The following is a 9,209-nucleotide window of genomic DNA, read 5'->3' on the forward strand; positions in this document are numbered from 1 at the left end:
GTTGGACAGCCCGTTAGTTTACGTAGCTTTTTTACGTATGTCTAGCATTGCTCTTTTAATTGTGTGGAGTCTACATGAGACAAGCCTTTGAGAGACGGTGGTTCCATCAGATAAAAGTGTTGCGTTTCTTGATCTCTTCACCCAGGTCAATTACAAAAGTATTTTTCTAATGTGATTTGGAAAGTTTTATCAAATCCAGTGAGCAACTGAGACTGCAATACTTTGTTTATGCTCCATAATATAAATGACCTGCTTATAAGTCTGCTTATCTTTTTCATGTGAACTATCATTCTTTTTCTTTTTCTAGCTACATTGAAATTTGTACATGAAGGGCATGTTCAATACCATGATTTATGATTTGGCACATAAGTCACATCCAAGAGAGGATATTATTCTAACTTTACTTTACAATGTGAGTATATTCTACTCTAAATTTCTCATGTTCAACCGGCATCATCTGCTCTATTTTGAGTTTCTTTAGTTATTATTTCCAAACTGTGGGCCTAAGCGCCGGATAAAAGTATTCAAGTTAAACATGTCGATATTTGATTATCAAGCAACGAAGTATATTCATAATATGTTGACTGGTGCAGTACGAAAGTGGACTAAAGTGATTTTTTCAGGATACAGCCTACGCGCTCGAGCGGGATCCAAGCGAAGGCGCGGTGCTGCCAACCGCGACCATGAAGACTCACTCAAACGGGATTCTACGATGACTTGCCTGGCAGTGAAAACCAGCGTCTAGGGATCGTGAAGGCGAGCAGTCACACATCCACGAGGCTGCTTCTCTTCGAGTTCATCGACCGCCATGGGGTCCTGGGTAACTTGTCGTGGTAAGCTCCTCTGCAACACCACTCCCCTCGAGCCAACTACAACGTTTTATCAACACGCTACGGGCTACGGCCGTAGCTTGTTCCCGCAACCCACGAGGCTGAATATCAACTGATTGTCCGTTTCGTACTAGAAATATTGTGCAATTATAGAAACAGTAGCCAAATAATTATCATGTCATGCTCAAGCTGAATCACAAATACACTGGAGGTGCACCGTCAAACAAAAGTAAGTCCCAATACATGCCAAAGTATACACATCTTTCTGTCTAACATGGCAGTTTGTAAGACCCATAGCTTCTGGTAGAAAAATTGGAGAAAGACATACATATTTACTGGAAATAGTGTTATTCATGTCCTACATGCTTGCACATTAAATTGTAGTTTATTTCTAGCTCTAAATTGTAGTTGTGTCGATAAAGACACACTTCATATGTTCTCTCCATGCCCGAAAAACCTTATCTTTACAGATCAAGTGCATATGCATCATACAAGGATGGGAAGTGTTAGAACATCTAGCTAGGTAGGCAGGTGGGTATATTCATTTGACCTGCCGTGCTTCTGGGATGTTTGCTCCTGCTGAATTGTTAATTGTGTAGCAGTAACCATATTCTTAGAGCAACTTGTGTACAGAGCACCCAGAAACAAAATCAACATAGACTGCAACTGTCGCTGGACTGCATCTGAAACATATTTAGGGAAATTTATGAATAAATAGAATGGAACTCTTGATAACTCACACCGCAGTGGATTACTGGTTCATGAATGCAAATAGATAGATTAAAATTTATCTAATCATTGCAGAACCACCTAATATTCAGTCAGATAATAGATTGTAGTGATTATTAGTGCTTAGGTAACTTATGGCATAATTGATGTTCAATCTTACTTTATAAAAGATCATCATTTCTTCTGTATTTACCTGCTCACTTCAATAATATTGCAATAAGCTATACCAAAAAATGTGTCAATCTATAGTGGTAGTGGAGCATAAAGAAACTGATTACATACTGTTGCTAGCACTAAAATGGCACAAAGAGATACAGAAAACACTTCGGAGGTGATCATGACCATTGTGTAATTCAGAAAGTTGATTGTGTTACTTCTGTGCAGTGGATCTTCCATGGTGACATAATCTCTGTCAAATGTTTGTAGAGAAAAGCATGTACTGAGTACTCTGTTGAATGGAGCCTACTGTTTTCTTAGTCTACCAGTGAAGCTTTTGTGCTTATATACAATGTATCATTATTTATCTAAGAGGCTGGCATATATTATAAACTGCCACAATAATTCAAGACCAACAGGAACTGAATTTCTTTGCATACTGTAAGTGCAACTACACTGCAGCTTCTCAAGGTATGCAAATTATGTCCTATCACACACCCCTTGCTAGCTTAATCTTTCAATTATGTCCGAAAGATATGGGTTCACCAACTAGAAAGTTCGTCTTACCATTGTTAGCTCCCCATTTTATTCTCTACAGAGCTCTCTCCTTAATTGTAAGACTGGATATTCTTTCAAACCCAAAATATAACACATGTGAGGTTCAGTTTGTTTTCTATATGGCAGTAGCATCACAAATGACATTGAGAAAAATACAGTCCCATCATGTAGACAAGACAATGTTCCAACTCAGATAGCTGCCCTTATTTATTAATAATTTATTGTCAAGCAGAAATCCACATTTTATTTTCTACAGGGTCCTCTCCTTAATTGTAAGACTGGGTATTCTTTCAAACAAAAAATATAACACATGTGAGCTTGAGTTTGTTTCCTTCATGGCAGTAGCATCACAAATAGTACAAACCCTTTTGTTTGTTAGTTTCTCTTAGTAATAGTAAGTAGTTATAGAGAAGAATGACATCTGATCCTCACTTTCATCTTTGCAAGTGATAAATTTTATCAACCATGACTTTGCAGGATAAAAATGAATTGCAATGATTGGACTAGGTGTTCATAGTTTGATAGTGTTAATGTCCCTGTTGTATTTGTTATGTTATAGCTACTATGCATTTTCATTACACTGATAATTTGTTGCAGGCAAAGTCTTACACTCCATACTCAAAACAATTATCTAACTATAGATTTAACCTCCCATTTATCAACTATTGATCAATATATAGGTCTGTTTATGATAATCTATTATGCATGTCTGATATCTCCATATACTTGTGGAAATTTCTGTGTCCGTATACTTACAGAAGTTCCTAGGTTTCTATTGGATAAATAGATGGGCGCAGCAACGCGCGCCATCAATGATCTAGTGTACTGTATAGCTAGTATACAGGCATCACCCTTTATTCTATGGTGACAGCGCTGGTTCTTGATGAATGTCGTAGTTATCTATTAGATTTTGGGAGGTTTACTATTGAGCATTGTATTAGAGAGACAAATTATGTAGCTCATGAGCTGGCTAGATGGGGACGTGCTAATAATCCATCTCGTTAGATTGATGCCCCACCTGATTTCATTATGAGTCTGCTGGCAGACGATATATCCATCCTTTGATTAATAAAGTAAGCTTTCCTGTCAAAAAAATACAGGCATCACCCTTTGCACTTTCTCCATGAGTGGCGTAGCTAGCCCACTGAATCAAAAGGGTGGTACAGCAATAGAAGTATTCATATAAATTTATTTATTTTCAACAAATTGATTTTTTAGTGGTAATTTATTTTCTTTCTATGCTATAAATTAGGTTAGGTATGATATCTTTTCGGGGGAAACCAACCTGACATGTCACTCGGAACTACAATGATATTTTGGACTGGAGGCAATTTTTCTTTGTTAATGTTTTTTTTCTTTTTTGAAAGGAGGCCAGAGCATTGCCTTTTCATTTATTAATTAAGGAGTTAGAGGGTACACATACGCAGCCCAAAGCCGGAGGGATAAGCACCCAAATCACGACACCATAGAAAAAGTAAAGCCTACTCTCCCAGCATTAAGTTACTCAGATGGTTTTCTGTCCTGGCGTGGTTGGTAGCGACCGGTTCTCTTTACTGCAGTTCTGGCTGTTTCCTCGGCGAGTTTTTGCAGTTCTATTCTCCATCTATTCAGATCACCAGGCGACTCCCCTTGAGGGTGATCGACGGGTGCAATGAAAATACTATGTTGAAACTGTCGTGGTTTGGCCAGCACCGCGGCAGTAAGATCACTTCTGGACGTCCAGATGGCCGAATGTTGGAAGCCCTCTTCCTTTGAGGAGAAATTTATGGGGCTGTCTACTCTCGATGGCCAAATGTTGAAGTGTAAATTTCAAAATCTCCAGCTCGTCTTACCAAGACAATTATTGCACGGAGAGATACATTATCTCTGGCAGGAAAGGAGATGACTTTTAAAGCGGTTGCGCGGGCTATCCCCACATATATGATGGGCATGTTCAAGCTTCCCATGTCCATGTGCGATGATTCAAACATGATGGTTCGAAAATTTTGGTGGGGATCGTCAAATAGGAAGAGGAAAACACATTGCTAGTATTTGCATAATATCAGTAGGCCTGGAGACTTCTAACCAAACACGATAGCCTTTGTGCATAGGTTCTAAAAGCTCGCTACTATCTGAAGAGCGTCTTGAGTATATTATCTACTCCAGGAATGCGTTAGTCTGGAAAGCTATCCAACACGGCTTGGAACTTCCAAAGAAGGGGTTGGAATGACGAATTGGCAATGATGCATAAATTCGAATTTGGTGCAATAGATGGCTATCCTTGGGGCCGTCGGGCTAGCTCACCTCGCCCCAAAGGAATAGCAGGCTTCGCAGGTCACCGAGCTCTTGGACGGGACCTCCTTCACCAACATTTTCCGTCTGTGGACATTGACGCCATCATCCGCATCAAGATGTCCTCACCTGGGCCGCAGAAAATACCGACATCTTCATCGTCCGTTCTGCACATTGCTTTGCCATGGACGAGCATGGTACCAGATGGTCGCCGCGCCATCTGGAAGACCATATGGAGGTGCCCTGCTCCCTCTAAGCTACGCGTCTCCGCATGGCGGGTGGTGTCGAACTCTCTTGCCACTTGGTCGAATAAATTTTCCAGCAACCTCGAACCTACTAATATATGTCTCCTATGTGGTACTCCCTCTATTTCTTTTTAGTCTCCATATGAATTTTTCTGAAGTCAAACTTCGCAAAGTTTGAACAACTATATAATATGAAATCAATATCATTAGATGCATCATGAAATTAATTTTCATACTATAGAACTTTTGTATTATAAATGTTGATAGTTTTTAAGATATATTTGGTCAAACTTTACGTAGTTTGACTCCAAATAAATTTTATACACAGAGTAAAGAGAAACGAAGGGAGTACGGGACGATGACTTCCATGTGATGTGCAGATACCTATGTGCCAAGGAGCTATGGCATGCTATGTCCACATAGTGGTCTCTCCTAGACATCGACGACTTACGCAACATGAGGCCAGAGTAGCTCTTTGGCGTGTCGGAGCCCCTTTCAGGAATGACTCGCAGGGTGGTGCTCATGACCTTTTTGCTTTCTTGGCATGTTTATAAAGAGATCACACATGAAAAGGGGATGCTACCCATGGTCCATGGAGGCCTCCTTCAGATTCTTGCAAAGCTACTTCTCGTCGCTGTTATGTACTGTATCAAAGATTATCCTAAGGGAATATGGAGAAGGGGAAGATGGCGATCAAGACGCCATCTAAGGGACGCCCATTCCTCATGCTTCGACAAACAGGAATGTGGGGGAGCAGTGCTGGAGCGTGCCACCAGAGGGCTGGGTGAAGTTGAACTCAGATGGCAGGTTTGTTGCACCAACAGGACAGGCTGGGTGCAATATGATCTTACGGGACTATGAGGGCACGGTTTTATTGACTGCATGCGTGGAGTTGCACTCTTGTGATAGGCTCAGCTAGAAGCATGTGGAGAAGGATTAGAACTGGCACTACACAGAACTCGATCAGATGCCCATTGTAGTTGAGATGGATTGCTTCAAGGCAGTCTCAGGGATCAGGGCGAGACAGGGCGACCGCTTCAGGTATATGGTAGTCATGCAAGAGATTCAGTCAATGATGGATGGCAAAAGGGGGCTTGTCTTGAGCTTAGTTAGTCGCACACATAATAAGGTTAGTCATAGACTTGCAGCTTATGGCTGAAGCACGCCACACATGGCGGTGTGGCTGGGTTCGGGTACAAATGAGATTGCAGGTCTCTGTGTAACGACATTTCACCCTAAGTAAATACAAGCTCCCTTTCCCGGCAGAAAAAGATGATCAACACTCTTAAGGTACTAACTAGTTTCACTGACTTAATGAAAGTTTGGTTAATTTTGTCGATGTTCAGTCAATCTGAAGTCGAGTAAATTCTTTTGCGACATTTTTTTCTATGATGCCTATGTCATGCGAGAACTGTAGAGTACAAAGCCACAATAATAGTTCTACATGTATCCATGCTCTGCAAGACAATCTCTTTTTTTCTTCGAATGCAGGACAATCTCATTTTTTCTTCGAAAAGGGAATGACCTTGGCCTCTGCATCATCATGATGCACACAACCATCTTTATTAAAAGGAAATAAACAAGTCTGAAACGTACATAGTATCAACTAAAACGACAAAAGTAAAGAGAAAACACCATAAGTGGTGGGTACAAACGAAAGATTACATGACTTAACCACATAATTTATTACATGCTAGCCAAACCGGTTGAATAACGCCTGTGAAACCATCTCCAGACGGTTGCGCCCAAAGGCCATGAGCCCCCCAGCGTCCCCACGCTGAAGTGATTGTGCGAGATGCAGAAACGTCTTAGCCTCGGTGCGTGGGGATGTGTTGCATGTTATAGGCAGGGGCGCAAGATCCCTGAAGCGCATACAACGATTGTTGAGATATTACAGGAGACTTGGAGGAGAAGAGATAAGAAGATAGAGTAGGTTACAAGAGAGAATATTTGAACTACCTATCTAGTCTATCTCTATCTCTAGGTGCGGCTGGTGCGGCACAAGGCTCCTCCAGTGCAACAATGTAACGTGACATATGATGTGTTTAACACCCTCCTTTAATCACAACTTCATCAAGTTGAGATTATGTTTAAAATCTTCAAAACTTCTTGTAGGTAACGGTTTTGTGAATCCATCTGCAATTTGATCTCTGGAATGCACAAACCGAATGTGAAGTTGCTTCTTGGCAACCCTTTCTCTCACAAAGTGAAAGTCTATCTCAATATGCTTTGTCCTGGCATGAAACACTGGATTGGTAGATAAATATGTAGCACCCAAGTTATCACACCATAAACAAGGAACTTGACTACTCCTGACACCAAGTTCTTTTAACATGGATTGTACCCATATGACCTCAGCTGTGGCATTTGCCAGTGCCTTATACTCTGCCTCTGTACTGGACCTGGAAACAGTGGCTTGTTTTCTTGCACACCAGGATATTAAGTTTGGGCGAAAGAAAATTGCAAAGCCACCAGTGGACCTTCTATCATCCAAGCAACCTGCCCAGTCAGAGTTTGAAAAAGCACTTACAAGTATAGAGGATGACTTGCTGAAATTCAAACCAATATTGGCAGTATTCTTGACATAGCGAACAATACGTTTAGCAGCAGTCCAGTGAACTGAAGTAGGTGCATGGAGAAACTGACAGACTTTGTTGACAGCAAATGAAATATCAGGTCTAGTAAGTGTGAGATATTGGAGTGCACCCACTAGACTCCTATACTTTGTGCTATCATCTTGACTTAAAAGCTGTCCTTCTGTGAGAGATATTTTTTCTGAACTTGACATAGGAGTAGGTGAGGGCTTACAACCTTGTAGACCTGCCTTCTTTACCAGATCTGCCGCATACTTCTCCTGGGAGAGATGAAGTCCATCCTCATGCTTCTTCACCTCAATCCCTAGGAAATAATGCAAGTCTCCAAGATCCTTGAGGGCAAACTCTGTGCTGAGATATTTCAAGAGCCCTGTGACAGTCTCATCTGATGAGCTTGTGACAATTATATCATCAACATATATGAGTACAAATATGTATGTGTTATGCTTGTTGTAAATGAACAGTGAGGTGTCAGACTTAGGAGGAACAAAACCAAGCTGTTGCATCTTATGACTGAGACGTGAATACCATGCTCGTGGGGCTTGCTTCAACCCATGTAGTGATTTGTCAAGTTTGCATATGTAAGAAGGAACATTTTTGTTCACAAACCTAGGAGGTTGCTTCATGTACACTTCCTCTTCCAGAACACCATGGAGAAACGCGTTCTGTACATCTAGTTGCCTGAGACTCCAGCCCCTGGAAACAGCAATAGACAAAACAAGGCGAATAGTGGCAGCTTTTACAACAGGACTAAACGTGTCCTCGTAGTCTATGCCATACCGTTGTTTGAATCCTTTTGCAACAAATCTAGCTTTGTACCGATCAATGATTCCATCTGACTTTCTCTTAATTCTAAAAAGCCACTTGCAGTTGATGATATTTTTACCTTGCTGCGGAGGAACCAAATGCCATGTTTTATTCTTCTGTAGTGCCACAAATTCCTCATTCATGGCCTTTTTCCACTTTTCATCACTCAAAGCTTCCTCAAGATTGTGAGGTTCACCAGGTTCACCTGTAGAACATACCATGCCATATTTTGTAATATGCTTGTAGTTTATAGGTTTTGTTACCCCTTTTTGCAGTCGTGTGCAACGCGAAGACGTTGTGGCTGCTGTTTCTGCCACAGAAAATCCTATGGCAGAAGCTAGAGCAGTTGCAGCCGCTGAATCCACCTGAGCCGGATCCTCTGTGGAAGATAAGGGCGTGGGCGAAGTCACAGGCGTCACGGCTGGCACAGACGATCCCGTCGCCAGATTCTGAGGCGGATCCGCCTGACCCAGCTGTCACGCCCGACACGCCTCATCATTGGCGCGGGATGGCGTGGGCAGAGTATCAGCGCGGGATCCCGCGCCGGTCGGACCTGCAGTTGTCGGGTCGCGCAAGTCCCGCCATTTGTAGCAGACCGGCTGGGCCGGAAACCGAGCCACCGAGGGCCCAGTGGCGCCACGCCACCTGTCGTCTCCTGATTGGTGCGGAGCGGAGGAGGCGTGTTCCCCAGCCACAGCGCGCCGCGTGGCCGTCTCGACGTCGCTTTCAGCGCGCGTCGGCCCGCGCCTGATTCGGCTAGCGCGGAGTCTGAGGCGGATCCGCCTGAACCGCCTGCCGCGTCTGAGTGCGCCGATCCCAAGGGCGACGCTGTGCCTGGCGGGACGGATCCCGTGGGGGATTTGCTCCCCTCGCCTGGACACATAAGATATGGCCATGTAGGGCACATTTCTTCATCGTTTTGACTGCCATTTTTTCCCTGCTTTCTCCTGCATCATCATCATGCTCATATGTGGTATTAAGAGGGTCAGTCAACACTTGATCATTACAGTTATCACCCC

The sequence above is a fragment of the Triticum aestivum genome, chromosome 7D (genome assembly GCF_018294505.1).
Source record: "Triticum aestivum cultivar Chinese Spring chromosome 7D, IWGSC CS RefSeq v2.1, whole genome shotgun sequence".
NCBI classification, from domain to species: Eukaryota; Viridiplantae; Streptophyta; class Magnoliopsida; order Poales; family Poaceae; genus Triticum; species Triticum aestivum.